We start from the raw sequence: 15,779 nt of genomic DNA, 5'->3' as shown, positions 1-15,779 counted from the left end.
TCCTCTGGGTGCATGCCAAGGCACGGCCCTTAAGGCCCTTCAAAATACTCAGCACCAAGACCATGATGCTCTTAATCCGGCCCTGGTCCTCCTCCACCGCCGCTTCCACCTACACCGTCCATAGGTGTGCGCAGCCTATTGCATTAGGGTGTGCACCCCAAAGTTGAAATACACATGCATGTGTTTGCCTACATGTACATGGCCCCGATACATTACTCTCCCTGCTGGCAAAGAGAAATAGAGCAGAGCAGGTGCGAGGGAGATCTTTCCCATCTCCTCACTGGCAAACAGAGCGATAATGCTATGTGCCCTAGGTGATTAGGGTGTGCCCAGGTACACCAGGCACACCCTGTGCGCACGCCTATGACACCGCCACATCCACCACCACCTCAACCTCCCTCCTACTCCATATGGGCCTCGTCCTTCAGAGATGAAGAACATTGTTTTATTTTTCTGGGTTTTTTTTGTTGTTTTAAGTTATTTCCCTATCCACATTTGTTTGCAGAGCACTTGCCATGCTCTTAACTACGTTTTGCTGCCATTTGCAGCACTCTAGCCCTTTCCATTGGTGTTTTAGAGCCATTTTAGTGCCTTAAAGTTCGGGTCCCCATTGACTTCAATGGGGTTCGGTGTCCGGGAAAAGTTCGGTAAAAGTCCGGGACACGGACCCGGACTTTTTTTTAAAGTTCGGCCGAACCCGTCGAACACGGACATCTAGGTGTCCGCTCAACCCTATTCACTATATCTGGTCTCCCACGGTACACAGAACATCAATTATTTTAGTAAATATAAACTGCTAAATACCTTTTCTCATCAGCAGTTTATAGCAGTCTTGTGACTTCTATCAGTGTCTGATTAAGGCTTGTAGGAGGAGTTGTCATTCTCCTCTGACTATCCTATGCGGCTGCATGACTCCAGACCCTCTGTCTGCATTGTGCTAATTGGCCCTGTGCTGATCCCATGCACTCTCCCAAGGAAAAAAAAAAATCTCTAGCAATACACATCAATCTGAGCATGTGCAGAGTGCCCCCAAGGCTCTGTACAGTCTGGAGATGGATTGGGGACAGTGGGAGAAGGGGAGAATTGGAGGAGACAGAATTTTTTACACAATGTGCAGGATTAACCCCTTAGGTTCCACGGTGAGTATAAAAACGAGCATGGTTTAATGCATATACAGACTGATTTTACTGTTGTGGGTTTAGTAACACTTTAAGGTACTGTTGGTAACTATGAAAAAGACAAATATGAAAAAGTTACATTTGTTAATTAGTCAAATATTATTGCTCCCTGCGTTAAAGCATTGTCAGAGGCTGAAGGGACACTATGGAAACAGTATATAAAGTACAAGCACCAATTAGACGTCACATCACAACTATGCAAATAACCACAGGTTACAGAAAACATTGCAGCAATGTAAACATTCTATACATGCTGAGTCACCTTAGTGCCCGGACGCAATTACACAAGTGACGTCATCAGCTAATATTAAGCAGAGGTGACTTTGTGATAACACACTTCTTTATACAACTTTTATATTTAATGTATTTGCTGATTGCTATCTCATGTTGTAGAGGTAGCATGAGTATTACTAGCTAATGTAATAAAATGCCATTATCGCTAAATATACTGTCATGGCCAGGGAATTCAATATTTAGTAGCAGAATTTTGTAATAAAAAGCTATAATATGCTAAAATAATAAAAGCACAACAAATATCCCACACAGGTATAATTTAGTGTTAAACCTGTCACATGAACACCAATAGCCCACCTGCTGAAAAAATAGGCAGCATGCTTACCTTTCTGGTTGCACGTGTCTTAAATCGCTGCTGCTTTGCTGCTCCCTTGTCACTGCAAATACTGGCCAAATTAGTAGAATATTGTTTCCTCCATCCCATGCATTGGTTCTTCTCCCCTGCTTGTACATCCTGTAATGACTAATGATCTGGCGGAGAAATACAGTGGGAAAGCTTGTATTCCATTGTGGTAAAGGAGCTGGTATTCCATTGTGGTGGAGAAACTGGTATTCCATTGCAGTGGGGGAGTTGATATTCCATACTCCCAGAAGTTGGGTATTTCCCTTTGAAGGAGTTATAAGGGCATGACGAAACACGTACGTGAGATAATAAACCCGGAAGAAGAAGCAAGCTGTTCATTTTGTGGTGTGATGACGGTTTTTAACCACTTGCCGACCGTTCACTGAGCTGGTACTGCGGCAAAGTGGCTCGATATCGTCCAGCGAAGTAGACCTACGTCGCTGGACTCCTCCCCTTGTGGGCGGCGCACGCGCCGCCTGAGGCTCGCTCCAGCTGTATTCAGTCACAGCGGGAGTTGGGCCAGGGGAGGAGCGGCGGTGATCACCGCCGCTCTTCTCCGATCGTCGGGGATCGAGTGTGGAGATCCGCCCACTTGTGTAAACAAAGCGGGCGGATCTCCTAAGTGACAAACAGTGACAGATTGCAGGATTCAGCATAGCTGAACCTGCGATCTGTGCCTGTGTCACACAGTCCCCTCCCCCCACACACGTTAGTAAGCACCAGGCATACATTAACCCCTTGATCACCAATAAAAGTTAACCCCTTCCCTGCCAGTGTCATTTTTAAAGTAACAGTGCATATTTATAGCACTGATTACTGTAGTAATGTCACTGGTACCCCCAAAAGTGTCAAAAATGTCAGTCAAGGGTCCGATCTGTCCGCCGCAATGTCACAGTCCTGCAAAAAAAATTGCAGATCACCGCCAGATCGCCGCCATTACTAGTTTAAAAAAACAACAATAAAAATGACATAAATTTCCCGTAGTTAGTTGCTGCGATAACTTACGCTTATTGCAATTTTTTTTTACCAAAAATATGTAGCAGAAAACAAATTGGCCTAAAATTATAAAAAAAATTTGATTTTTACATTTTTTTGGGGGGAATTTCATATAAAAAAAATGTGAAAAATATTGTTATTTTTTCAAAATTATCGCTCTTTTTTTGTATTCTTTTTTTTTGCGTTCTTTATTTCCTTTTTACATATTCTGCTATATTCTCCCTTTCTTTCTTTCTTTCTTTCTTTCTTTCTTTCTTTCTTTCTTTCTTTCTTTCTCTCTGGTACGTCCTGGAATTCATCTGCCCCTAGCTCAGGCATGTAGGTAAGAGGGTATGCTTGGTTGAGAAAACAACTCATCCCCTCCTGAAGGCTCCTGGTATGTATGACATAATTTGCCTAGGCCAGAAAACAAGGAAGTACCTGAAGAAAACAAGTAAATATGATATATTTTTTTTGTCTATTTACTAATGATAGCAGCATATGAATTAAAAATACTCCACATTGGCTGAGAGAATGAAGTTCCACTTTAAGTCTAGGGTTAGAGGAATAAGGTGTAATGCTTACCCTATTCCATGCTCTGGTAGGCTTCCTCCGGAGAAGGATCTGGGTGATCTGGTATATCATAAGCTTAATAACAGCATGCAATGCCAAGCTGCTGTTTCCAAAGCAAGCAAAGTAATTTCTTGTATTAACAGAGGCATGGACTCCAGAGAGAGAGATATCTTTTTGCCCCTGTACAGATCATTAGTAAGACCTCATCTGGAATATGCAGATCAGTTTTGGGCACCAGTTCATAAAAAGGATATCGGGAAACTGGAGAAAGTGCAGAGAAGAGCAACCAAACTGATAAGAGGCATGGAGGAGCTCAGCTATGAGGAAAGATTAGAGGAACTGAATTTATTCTCTCTTGAGAAGAGGAGATTAAGGGGGGGATATGATCAACATATATAAATACGTAAAGGGTCCATATAGTGAACTTGGTGTTGAGTTATTCCCGTTAGGTTCATCACAGAAGACAAGGGGGCACTCTTTACGTCTAGAGGAAAATAGATTTCATCTCCAAATACAGAAAGGCTTCTTCACAGTAAGAGCTGTGAAATAGTGTAAAAGACCCCCTCAAAAGCTGGCTCTGGCTAGCTCAGGAGATAGTTTTAAGAAAGGCCTGGATTCTTTCCTAGATACACATAGTATAACTGAATACAGTAAAACCTTGAATTGAGAGTAACTTGGTTTGAGAGCGTTTTGCAAGACAACCAAATTTTTTTTATAGATTTTGACTTGATAAACGAGCAATGTCTTGTTATACAAGTAGCGTCACGTCACAACTTAGTATAAAATAGAAGAGAGGAGCCTCTAAGTGTAACAATATGGTTACATTTAATGAAGGTACATTATTTAGCAACTCACATAGTTGATGATTAAAAAAGAGCTATGTAAGTATGCAGGCATCTGGGGTAAAGCTATCCACTTAGACCGTCTTCCACACCACCATCAACGTCATCCCTTCCACACTGCACTCCACGAGTGTTTCAAGCCTCGCTTTCAGATCACTCTACTGCAGGGTAATCTTCCCGATCATGATTGCAGACTGACAGCAGTGAGAGTCGGCGGTGCGGAGGATGGTCTATGTGGACAGCTTTACCCTGGATGTGTTCTGGTGTAGCTCCTGCTGGATTTTGCTTATAATCCCCTTGGGGAGGTTTTCATTTGTGGATGGACATTTTATGATTACACAACACATTGCTATAATCTTCTTATTATATGGACTATAAACTGAAGGGCTTATGAAAAAATGGTTGTGGAACGAATCATCTGAGTTTCCATTATTTCTTATGAGGAAATTCGCTTTGATATACGAGTGCTTTGAGTTACAAGCATGTTTCCCAAACTAATTATGCTCACAATCCAAGGTTTTACTGTACTAATATTTTTAGGTATAGTTGATCCAGGGAATATCCGATTGCCTCTTAGGGGGATCAGGAAGGAGTTTTTCCCCCTGCTGTAGCAAATTGGATCATACTTTATTGGGAGTTTTGTTGCCTAAACTGTAGATATAGGATTGTGTGTGTGTGTGTCTGTATATATATACAGGGCTTTTTTTCAGCGGAAACGCAGGGAAACGCAGTTCTGGCACCTCCAGCATTGACTGTATGTAATGGCAAGGGGTTCAAGGTCTATTAATGCTATCTGTTGGGGGGATCTATTGTTCCTGGAGGAGATCTACTTTTTGTGGGGAGGGGAAGGGAGGGGTGTGTACTGTTGCTTAGGAGGTCTATTGTTGTTAGTGGGGGATCTACTGTTGCTGAGGGGGGGGGACCTATGTTGCTGGGGGGTCAGTTGTTGCTGGGAGGGATCTAGTGATGCTGGCTGCAGGAAAATCTGATGTTGTTGCTGGGGGTCTATTGTTGCTAGGGGAGGGGGTATTTTGTTGCCAGTGATACATTGTTGCTGGGGGAGAGTCTATTGTTGCTGCCTGCTGGAGAGTCTATTGGTGCTGGCTGCAGGGAGATCTGTTATTGCTGCTGGGGATCTTTTGTTGTTGGGGGAGGGTCTATTTCGTTCTGGGTGGTTCATTGTTGCTGAGGGGAGGGGGGTCTATTGTTGCTGGCTGCATGTGCTCTAGTTTATTGTTTTTCTTGTTATTATTAACAAATTCTATACAAATGATGTAGTACCACAATTGTTATATGGTTCTGGATTCTCTAAAAGGAGCGGCACTTGGGAGGTGGAACCAAGGAATGGTGCAGGAGGTGGGAAGGGGGCGGAGACAAGGGTTGACTCAGAAAGGGGAGTTCCTGCACCTATTGTCTGAGAAAAAAAGCCCTGTATATATATATATATATATATATATATATATATATATATATATATATATTTTTTTTTTTTTTTTTTATATACTGTATATAATTATATATATATATCTTTTTCTTCTGTTGGTTGAAGTAGATGGTGTCTTTTTTTTCAGACAGACTTTGTAACTGTGTACAAAAATAAATGCTACAAAAATAAATGCTACATGATGATCTGTGCTTACAGCAAAATAAAGCATGGAGACATGGATGGATGGGTGAGTTTGCCTTGAATACTAAAATTAATGAAATAGCGCTATGGTTTGTGGTGCTCAGATGCAGTGCAGTTCTGCTTTACCATGCATTTAACCTTTAGAATGGGGAGGGGGGGGGTTAGTCCCACTGTACAGGTAATTTTTTTTGGTACCTTGATTACAGATGATGGGTTACAGAAATGACATTCTTAGCTACATTTCAATCCAACATCGTTCCTCATTAGGATCTCATAGCTACAGCCATATTGCTCTGCAGAATGTGGAGTTTCAATGATTTAATGATTGTTACATGACCCCACATGATCCATCTGAGCACCCCAAAATCCATTACAGTTAATCCAGTAATCACCTCCATGGTTTGTCAGTGCATTCTTCCTTCCAAATTTGCGAGGCAATCCAGAAGCTTAAGTTAACCCCTAGAGTGGTCAGCTAAACAGCCTTTACTAGTTTTCTTTTTTTATTTAGTTTTTTTTTTGTAGACAATTTCTCTGTGAATTCTGTTTCTGGCTGGGGCACAATTTAAGTTTTTTAATTTTATATGAAAATTGTTTAGCATTACACTATCTGAGAATCTTCAGTATTATGTTGCATTGATGAGCTAAGGTTTGGGCTGAGCTCAATTTAGCCCCTGAACCCATGGGAAACTGCCACATGATAGCCGAGTACCAGCCTAATCAGCTATGGCCATGGAATTCCCCACCTCACAGCCACAGGTAACAAAGATGGTGGGAAAGTTGGTGAAATCATGGATCTAATATGCCAGCATGGCCATATTTTATGAATATTTTCCAAAAATGGCCATGTGGTCAATGATGTCATCGACATTTCTGCCCTATTGTTACATGTAGCCGCAGGGCAGGGAATTCCAAAGCCAAAACTGAGTGTGCCAGTGTCCTGCTATCTTGTGGCTGTTTTGCGTGGGTTCAGGCAGAAGTCAATTAGGCTCAAACCTTAGCTCATTCCCAGTTACAGGCCATCCACATTGATAATCAAATTTGTATGATTTCAATTAGCAGGGCCGCCATCAGGGGGGTACAGCCAGTACTCCTGTATGGGGCCCTGGCACATAGGGGGGCCCGGACAGCAGGAAGATCGGTAGGATGACAGCATACCTCCCAACCTGGGCAGGACTGTCCCGCTGCCCCGCTGTACAGAGGCTTTGTCCGGCATAATTCTGGTGATAAATGTTACCTTCTAGCTCAGAAGGACCTGCAGCAGTGGGACTGGGAACATTTAGAACAGCCAGGGATTGGCTAACAAACCAGCTGGGTGTGCACTATACAGAGACTGCACCTGTCAAATTCATGCTGTGATGTCAGTAATGGGCGGGACTGCTACTCAGACCCGCCCCCTGTGTCAAGCAACACGTGCATAGGGAAGAAGGAGAAGGAAGATATAGCAGCCAGCAACAGAAAGGTATTTTAGAAAGGTAATCATGTGGAAGATGGGGGACCTTTGGGGAAGATAAGGGCAGAGGAGAGGTGTGTGTGTTGCAGAGGTTGTAGCAGCTGGGAAGAGGTGCAGTACAGAGGCATTTACCTACATTCGCTACTATGTACAGCTTGGTATGGCACTGCTCCCGATTTTTAACATTGTCCTCAATGGAGAATCTTGGTCACCTTGGTATAGCACTACTCCTGGTTTTTAACATTGGCCTCAATGGAGAATCTTGGTCACCTTGGTATAGCACTACTCCCGATTTTTAACATTGGCCTCAATGGAGAATCTTGGTCAACTTGGTATGGCACTGCTCCCTGTCTAACATTTGCATCTATGGGAAATCTTGGTCAGCTTAGTAAGGCACTACTCCCTATCTAGCACTCTCCTGAACCCTGTGCATAATGCACTCCAGAACCCTGCATTCTGTATCTAGCATTCTCCTGAACGTATTCCTGACCCCTGCACTCTGTACCTAATGCATTCCTGACCCCTGCACTCTGTACGAGGATCGGGTTGTGAATTTGTGGAGAGATTTGGGGGGTTGCGCTGTGAGGGGTGATTGGGAGGGATTTCTGCTAGGAAGGGGGATTGGGGGAGGGGGTGATAACATATTTTTGATATTTTCGGTGGAGGGGGGGGGGGCCTGTCAGGTAGGCTGCTTGGGGCCCCAGGATTTCTAGCGGCAGCCCTGTCAATTAGTGTGTGTGGAAAGGGAGCCACAGCCAGTTGCCTAATAACCCAAAATCACATTTTTCTGTGTGTTTTGCAAAGTTTCTAACTGTTTCCAGTTCTCTGGAGCAAATCCATTTTTGTGAATCTGTTGCAAAGTTTCTTACCTAAAGATCCTGTTAGAAGCAACACTTTGTGTTGCAGGCTAAGGACATGAAACTAGTTCCCCTGCCATTTGCAGCAGGAAAAAAAGCAGGAGAAAAGTCAAAATTAACACAAATCCCTTCTAAAGAATGCTAAACTGCAATATATTGCATTGTCTTCTTAGATTTAGATACACTTTGAAGGTACAACATTCTTTCCAAGAGTATAGATGCCCTTAATGCAATGCTAAGGAATTTATCCTTTGGAATGGTATGAACCCCCTGGTGGAAACACTCTTTGTGGTGCTAATTGAAGTATAGGGCTATATTGCATTATGTAAATGAGGGCTGTAAAACCTATAGCCCCTCTAGGGATAGAGTTCTCCATGGAAAATCAATGTCTGGGAGAAACAGTGAAGACACTAGCCTTAAGATATTCATCCTGTGGAGGACAATTCATTATCAGTATGGTGGAATGAAGAAGGAGGTGTAGACAATGGAGAGGGAACTTGTTTAGCAACATTTCTTAACGCCTACTGGAGGACACTGCTACCCCGGGGGTAGGGAAGTTCTTGTTACCTCTATCATGTAGTGTTGCTCCATACATAGCTCAACTATAAGGTAGATTGGGACATTGTATATGTATGCAGACGATGAGCCTATCTTTTGGCCCAATTATTATGCACCCAGCTGTTGATGGAAAATCCAGTTGGGCAATGGCTGAATGTGCCTATGCATTAAACCATTGATGCCATTGAGCCAAGATGAAAGGCTTCTTGTTTCCCTTTTGTCCCTGTGACTGTAATGTATGTTATTTACCAAACCATACTGTGCAGAGATTACATTGTAATGTGGCCAGCCTTCCGAATTATTGCATAATGCCAGGTCCATAAAGACATGTAAAGACATGGCTTGACAAGCTTGATAATAAGGTGATTGAGTGGCCTGCACAAAGCCCTGACCTCAACTATACTAAAGGGTTTTGGGTGAGGCACATCTTCTTATTCAACATCAGTATCTGACCTCACAAATAATCTTTTGGGCGAATGTGCACAAAATCCCACACACACACTCCAAGTTCTTGTTACAAGCCTTCTGTAACAGAGGCCGTTACAATGGCAAAGGGGGCCGACTCCATATTAATGGCAATTGTTTTGGAATAGGATATCCAAATAGCTTGGACAGTATGTGACGGTCAGGTGACCACAGATGTTTGATCGTATATTGTGTGACAGGAAGTCAGGTAAATCTGTGGATGTTGTCACAGACAGGAGATACATGTCTGCTTGGTTTACACAATTCACCAATTACTATAGGGTGTCGACTGCAGAGGTAGCCAGCAGGAAGGTAAGGAGGTTGAAAAACCTTCAGCTATTCAGAATGAGGAAATTAAGGCCTCTATAATTTGTCCAGAGGAAGTCTATTGATGGCTGCCTCCTGACGCTGTGTGGGTAGAGGAGGACAGTCAGATGTGTGCCTCCTGACGCTGTGTGAGCGTGGGAGAGGAATGCCTCCTGAAGCGATGTGCGCTGAGGAGGGTAAAGGGACTGAAGACTTCTCAAGGTGAGGTCATGGATTGTTTCTATGTGAAGAGAAACCAATGGACATTTTCTGTGTGAAAAGAAAATAAATGAACTATTTCTATGTGAAGAGAAAAACAAACTGATGTTTTCTATGTGAAGAGAAAATGAACATTTTCTGGGTGAAGAGAAAATAAATGGACTATTGATGGTCTGCTGTAGGATCAGCCAAGTCTGCCCAACAGTAGGTTGGGGACAGACTACTTAGGTAGGTATCTGTGTGTGAGAAGGTAGCCGCCCACAGTGGCAAGGGTTTATTTTATGTTTATTTTGAATTATGCTGTTTTTGATGCTTGCACTTGTGTGAAGAAAATTGCAAGAATAAAACCTTACACTGTTGTTTGCAACCACTTCTCGGCTATCTCCCTGTGTAACGAACCCCCCCAAGGGGTCATCCACACCCGCCACCGAGCTAATCCCTCACAATTGTAAACAAAATCAGTATATAAAGTCCTCACTTAGGACCCTCTTTTATATTGATTGGACCCTGGGCAAACATTTTCTTTGGCCCTCCCGAATCCACTTATAAACTATTAGCGGGCAGTGCAGGCTCAAGGAGCTGCTGCTTTGGGCCCCACAATAATGAATAGGCCCAGGGCAGCTGCCCCTTTTGCCCTGTGTTAAAGATGGCCCTGTCCTTACCCAATATCTAATCACAGCAGGGGTTACATGAGCCAGTCTCTACAGAGCACTTGCCAGTAATATACACAAAGGAAAGTCACATGTTGCTATCAATTTATAACACAGAGTATAAATCACTTTGTAAAATGTCAACAATAGTATTTAATTCAAGCAATGGGGTTGATTTACTAAAGGCAGATAGACTGTGCCCTCTGCAAGTGCATTTGCTCCAGAGCTTAGTAAATGGGGGGAAGCTCTGCTGACATCCATCATCATCTCATGTGCAAGTAAAATGCTGTTTTTTTATTTTCCTTGCATGTGATTGGGTAGTCTTTGCAAAGTGAAGCTTTACTAACCCCTAGAGCAACTGCACTTGCTGAGTGCAACTGCACTTACAAAGTGCACAGTCTATTTGCCTTCAGCAAATCAACCCCATTATATATCTGGGTTCTGAGGGACGTTAGCAGGAAGCAAGGTGGGACCTGAGGAAGGAGGCTCCGCCTCCGAAACGCGTTGTCCGTAGTAACAGCAGAGGCAGTGCCCCCGTGTCTTGAATCTCCCACCTCGCAGCTCCGTACAACTTGTGACTCCTGCTTTGGCTGAGGCTCTCCTGAGGCGCCGTAGATTACGTTGGTATAGTGCGCAGGCGCACTAGAACCGGCATCCGGTGACCAGGCAACACAGGAAGTGAAGGAGAGCGGGGATACAGCGGCGGCAGCCGCGAATGAGGAGACCGCAGAGTCACCATCTGGAGGGACGGGAGGAGCGAGTAGCTCCTGTTGGAATGCTGTAAAGCGATTGTCTTAAAGGAAAAGTGTGAGTGCAATTCCTATGTACTGTGTTTTTGTCCTTTATTAAAGCGTTATTGCCCGAGGTTGCGTGCGCTTTTCTTTACAGATTTGAATGGGTTCTAAACCAAAATTTCTGGAAGCACACTTAGATCCAATGGTATAAAAATATTTGCATGGCTAATGGTTGTCCTTAAAGAGGAAGTAAACCCTCCTCTGTAACTTGTACCTATAGGTAAGCCTATGATAAGGAGTAAATATCTCCTAAACATGTACCGTTTAGGACAGTGGTTCTTAACCTTGTTGGAGGTACTGAACCCCACCAGTTTCATATGCGCATTCACCGAACCCTTCTTAATTGAAAAAATAAAATATGATTTTTTCAAATTCAAAACATAGGTATATATTTAGGTATATATTTATACATAGGTGCACAAAATGAACAAAACCATAAAAAAAAAAAAAAAAAAAAAAAAAAAAAAAAAAAAAAAAAAAAAAGGCTCCATAGCTCAGGGGTTAGAGCACTGGTCTTGTAAACCAGGGGTCGCGAGTTCAAATCTCGCTGGGGCCTCTCTGCAAGTGTTGGCGACTGTATCTCAAAAAACAAAGCCATTAAGAACAAAACCATTAAAACATGGGGTGTCAGGAGGGCTATACCATGGGGTGTCAGGAGAGAACACACTGAGGGATAAGGTGTTGGGAGGGCATACTATGGGGTATCAGGAGGGCACACACTGGGGGGTCTGGGAGGACATACCATGGGGTATCAGGAGGGAACACACTGGGGGGAGGTGTTGGGAGGGCATTCCATGGGGTATCAGGAGGACATACCATGGGGTGTCAGGAGAGAACACACTGGGGGGAGGTGTTGGGAGGGCATTCCATGGGGTATCAGGAGGGCACACACCAGGGGGTATTCACAATGCTTTATTGAGCTAAATGAAAAGGACATGCATTTCCATCTGTCAGCTAACAGCACCTCTATGCTAAGCTGCAGTAACTCAGCAGACGTAGCATAGAGGTGCTTGTAAACGAATCCACCATGTACAGCTAGCTGAGCCTACCTCCAGGAACATTCACTCAGCTCCCTCTGCTCAGCTGCTCACACTTCCCTCTTCCAGGCGGGCGCGATCTCCATGGTCAGGTACATCCCGCCCACTCACGCAGCAAGCACCTGCAGGAGATAGGCTGGAAACCTGCTGGGGGAGGTACAGGGGGCGGAGTGTCAAGTGTCTATGTGTAATGGCTGTGAGTCGTCCCGACCGGAGCTCTGATTTCCCGGGGTGCGCTCAGCCTCACAATCAGTAATATTTTCTCGGGGGGAGCAATTGCCCCTTTGTCCCCCCCGCCGAACCCCGGAGACTGACTCACCGAACCCCTGGGGTTCGATCGAACCCAGGTTAAGAACCACTGGTTTAGGAGATATTTACCTTACATGCAGCCAGTGACTTCACTGGTGCATGCGCTCTGAAGGAACGGCCACTGGTGCCGTTCCTTCAGAGCCCCGTGCCGTGACCGTCGGCTCCCACGCGCGTGCGCGGGAGTGACGTCACCGCGCTCCCGGCCAATCAGATAGCCGGATGCCGCAATCCCGGAAGACGGGCGACTGGACATACAGGTAAGCGGGCGGCATTGGCGGGGGCTCGTTCTAAGGTAAGTATTTCATAATGAGCTAGTATGCGGTGCATACTAGCTCATTATGTGTTTCTCTTTCAGGTTACAAAAAGAAAAAAAAATGTTTTTGGGGTTTACAACCTCTTTAATGTGTATACAAACACAAGAAAAATAAAACATGTAATATATCATTCACAACTTAACATTGCACCTGTTTCCTGTTAATAGTGATAGGAATGTAGCATCCTTGTAACTTGTGAACTGAATTGAAATCTCAAACAATGGTGTTATCTTGTTATCTTTTTATTTCAGTCAATTTTATTAAGGCTACTTTACATGTTAGTGTAGCAGATCGCGGGCAGAATCACAGCGAATCACAAGCTCTTGTATCTTTTTTGGGCGTCATGCGACCCGTGATTTTGTTTGCGCGATGTTACCGCGATTCGGCAGGCGGAAATCGCGGCAACATCGCACAGCGTTTGGGGTGCCATTGCAAATCAACGGCAACGCACAGGCATCCCGCGATTTGCAATGATTTCCGGATCGCGATTCTGCCCACGATCCGCTACGCTAACATGAGAACGCCTAAAGTAAAACTAAAGGTAAAACTTTATTTATTTATTTTGGGCAGATTTTTCATTGCTGTCTGTGCCCCTGTTAGGGAAATTGTCGTCACAGAACTTAAAAGTGAAAGAAAATCACAAATGTTGGGTTGTCACCAGAACAGACGTAGAAGAGGAATCTTACAAATGTTGTACTGGTGACAACCAGAGATTCTCTCCCTTTGGTTGGATTCCCCCCCCCCCCCCTCCTCCTCTATACAGTTTTGGCTATGGGACAGGAAGTGAATAGATATCTCCCCAATGGGACACAAATTAAAAAATAACTGACAGCGATAACCCTCCCTTACTCCAAAAGAAAAGTACTGCTTTAGGTAACCCTCAGTGCCCTACAGGCCAATAACCCTTATCCTAGAAATGGAGACTGTAAAAGTAGAAGTGCGTAAATTATTATTGCAGATAATCAGTTGGGGATTTTCCCCGATCTCGCACCTTGTTATTTAGTGACTGGCTAAAGGTTCTCGGAAATTCTGAATCAGAGCTTACTCTGCATTATGTTCTCTTACGTTCACAGATGATATGTAACTATTTCAGGACACGTTTTTTTTTTTTTTCTGTACAGCAGCCTATACACACATGCATTTTGTTTTTTCACACTGTTTTGCATCCTTTACAGCAGAATCAATTGTGGTTGGAACAGCTAGCATTTTTTATAATGTATAGCACATTTGCACATCATGACAACCTTAGCTCTAGGTGTGCTATCCTCCAATAATATCATCACCGTAGCCATGTCTTTTGCTGGTTCCCTGCTTTGTTCTTCTTTTTTCTGCTTCGCCCATTGGGCAGGCACTGACATGCGTGCTGGAGTTACATTATCTTAGCACCTGGCTCCAGTCCCATCATCAATAAGATGCTACGGAGAGGGCCAGGGCTGAACTCTGCTTTCTGCTTTGCCCATTGGGTAGGCACTGACAATGCAACTCCAGTGCATGCGTGCTGGAGTTACATTATCTCAGCACCTGGCTCCAGTCCCATCATTATTAGGATGAAATGAAGTGGCAATGGGCCAGGGCTGTATACTGCACAGCACATGCACCCTCTATAGAGCAGATGATATTCAGGCTATATTAAATCACATATCCCACTTAGTGGGCAGTGCCATGCAAATCATTCCTTTTCCCCAATAGCCAACTGCACATCTCGAACCACTGATGTATAATACATATACAGCCTCATTTGTAAGAGATGTTTATTGCATATTTGGATAGGGGATATTTTGCCATTTTCAGCGCAGTGTATGGAAATCATGGTGTAGGGCAGGGGTATGCAAACTGTGGCCCTCCAGCTGTTGCAAAACTACAAGTCCCATCATGCCTCTGCCTCTGGGTGTCATGTTTTTGGCTACCAGAGTTTTGCTACGCCTAATGGGATTTGTAGTTCTGCAACAGCTGGAAAACCACAGTTTGCATATCCCTGGTGTAGGGTTATGAACCCAAACGAAAGGTATAACCATTGCACTGATGATGGTCAAATAGCTTAAAACAGCTGTGTTCTGTATGCAAAAGGATCCCTAAAAAAGACAGACCTAGAGAAATAAACCAAATTGAGGGACTACATAACTGAGGTGAGGAATAGTCCCCATAAAAGAGTTAAGTGTTTGGTGTATAGGCAATTGGCCTTACCTGATATTGAGGGTCAGGTGGAAAGAAGGAGCCTCAGCAGGTAGGATCAGCCGGTTCGCACCGGTTCCACAGAACCGGTTACTCAATATTTGGAAGTTCGCAGGACCGCCTTGTGACCACCTGTATATCATCTGCTGACCGCTCTGCTGCTCTCTCTCTCCTCTGTGCCGGCTTGTGGCCGCCGCCGCGGCGCGCTCTCTCTGCAGGGAGGCAGCCGGAGCACATACACTGCACTGGTTGCTAGGCTGGAGCCACTTAGCGTCTAGCAACCAGTGACGTCACCCCTTTTTCCTCCAGGCCGCCACGCCGCCGCCTCCCAGACAGTCCCTGCCTATTACAATTTGGCTCTAGTAGGCTTCAGGAAAGGGTGGACCCGGGGCGCAGAGCAGTGCGCCCCGAGCCCACCCATTGTGTAAATATAGCGAATGAAAATTCGCTATTGTCACACGGATCCTCCTCCTGGCCAATCAGGAAGCGCGTCTGAGACCCGCTTCCTGATTGGCCGAAAGGCAAACGCCATGCCATTGGCCGAGGAGGAGGCGGGAGGACTCGAGGAGATGCGGGGACTGAAGAGAAGAAGCCGCAGCTACAACAGGTAAGTCAAGTGCACTGGTTTCGGGGGGAGGGCTTAGCAAGTTGGCACGCTGTTCACTCTGCATTGAAGGGGGCACGCTGGTCTCTGCATTGAAGGAGGCACGCTGGTCTCTGCATTGAAGGGGGCACGAATGATGATCTCTGCATTGAAAGGGGCACGAATGATGATCTCTGCATTGAAGGGGGCACGAATGATGATCTCTGCATTAA

Source organism: Pelophylax lessonae, assembly GCF_965119305.1.
Source record: "Pelophylax lessonae genome assembly, chromosome: 2".
Taxonomy (NCBI): Eukaryota; Metazoa; Chordata; class Amphibia; order Anura; family Ranidae; genus Pelophylax; species Pelophylax lessonae.
This window is presented reverse-complemented; position numbering follows the sequence as displayed.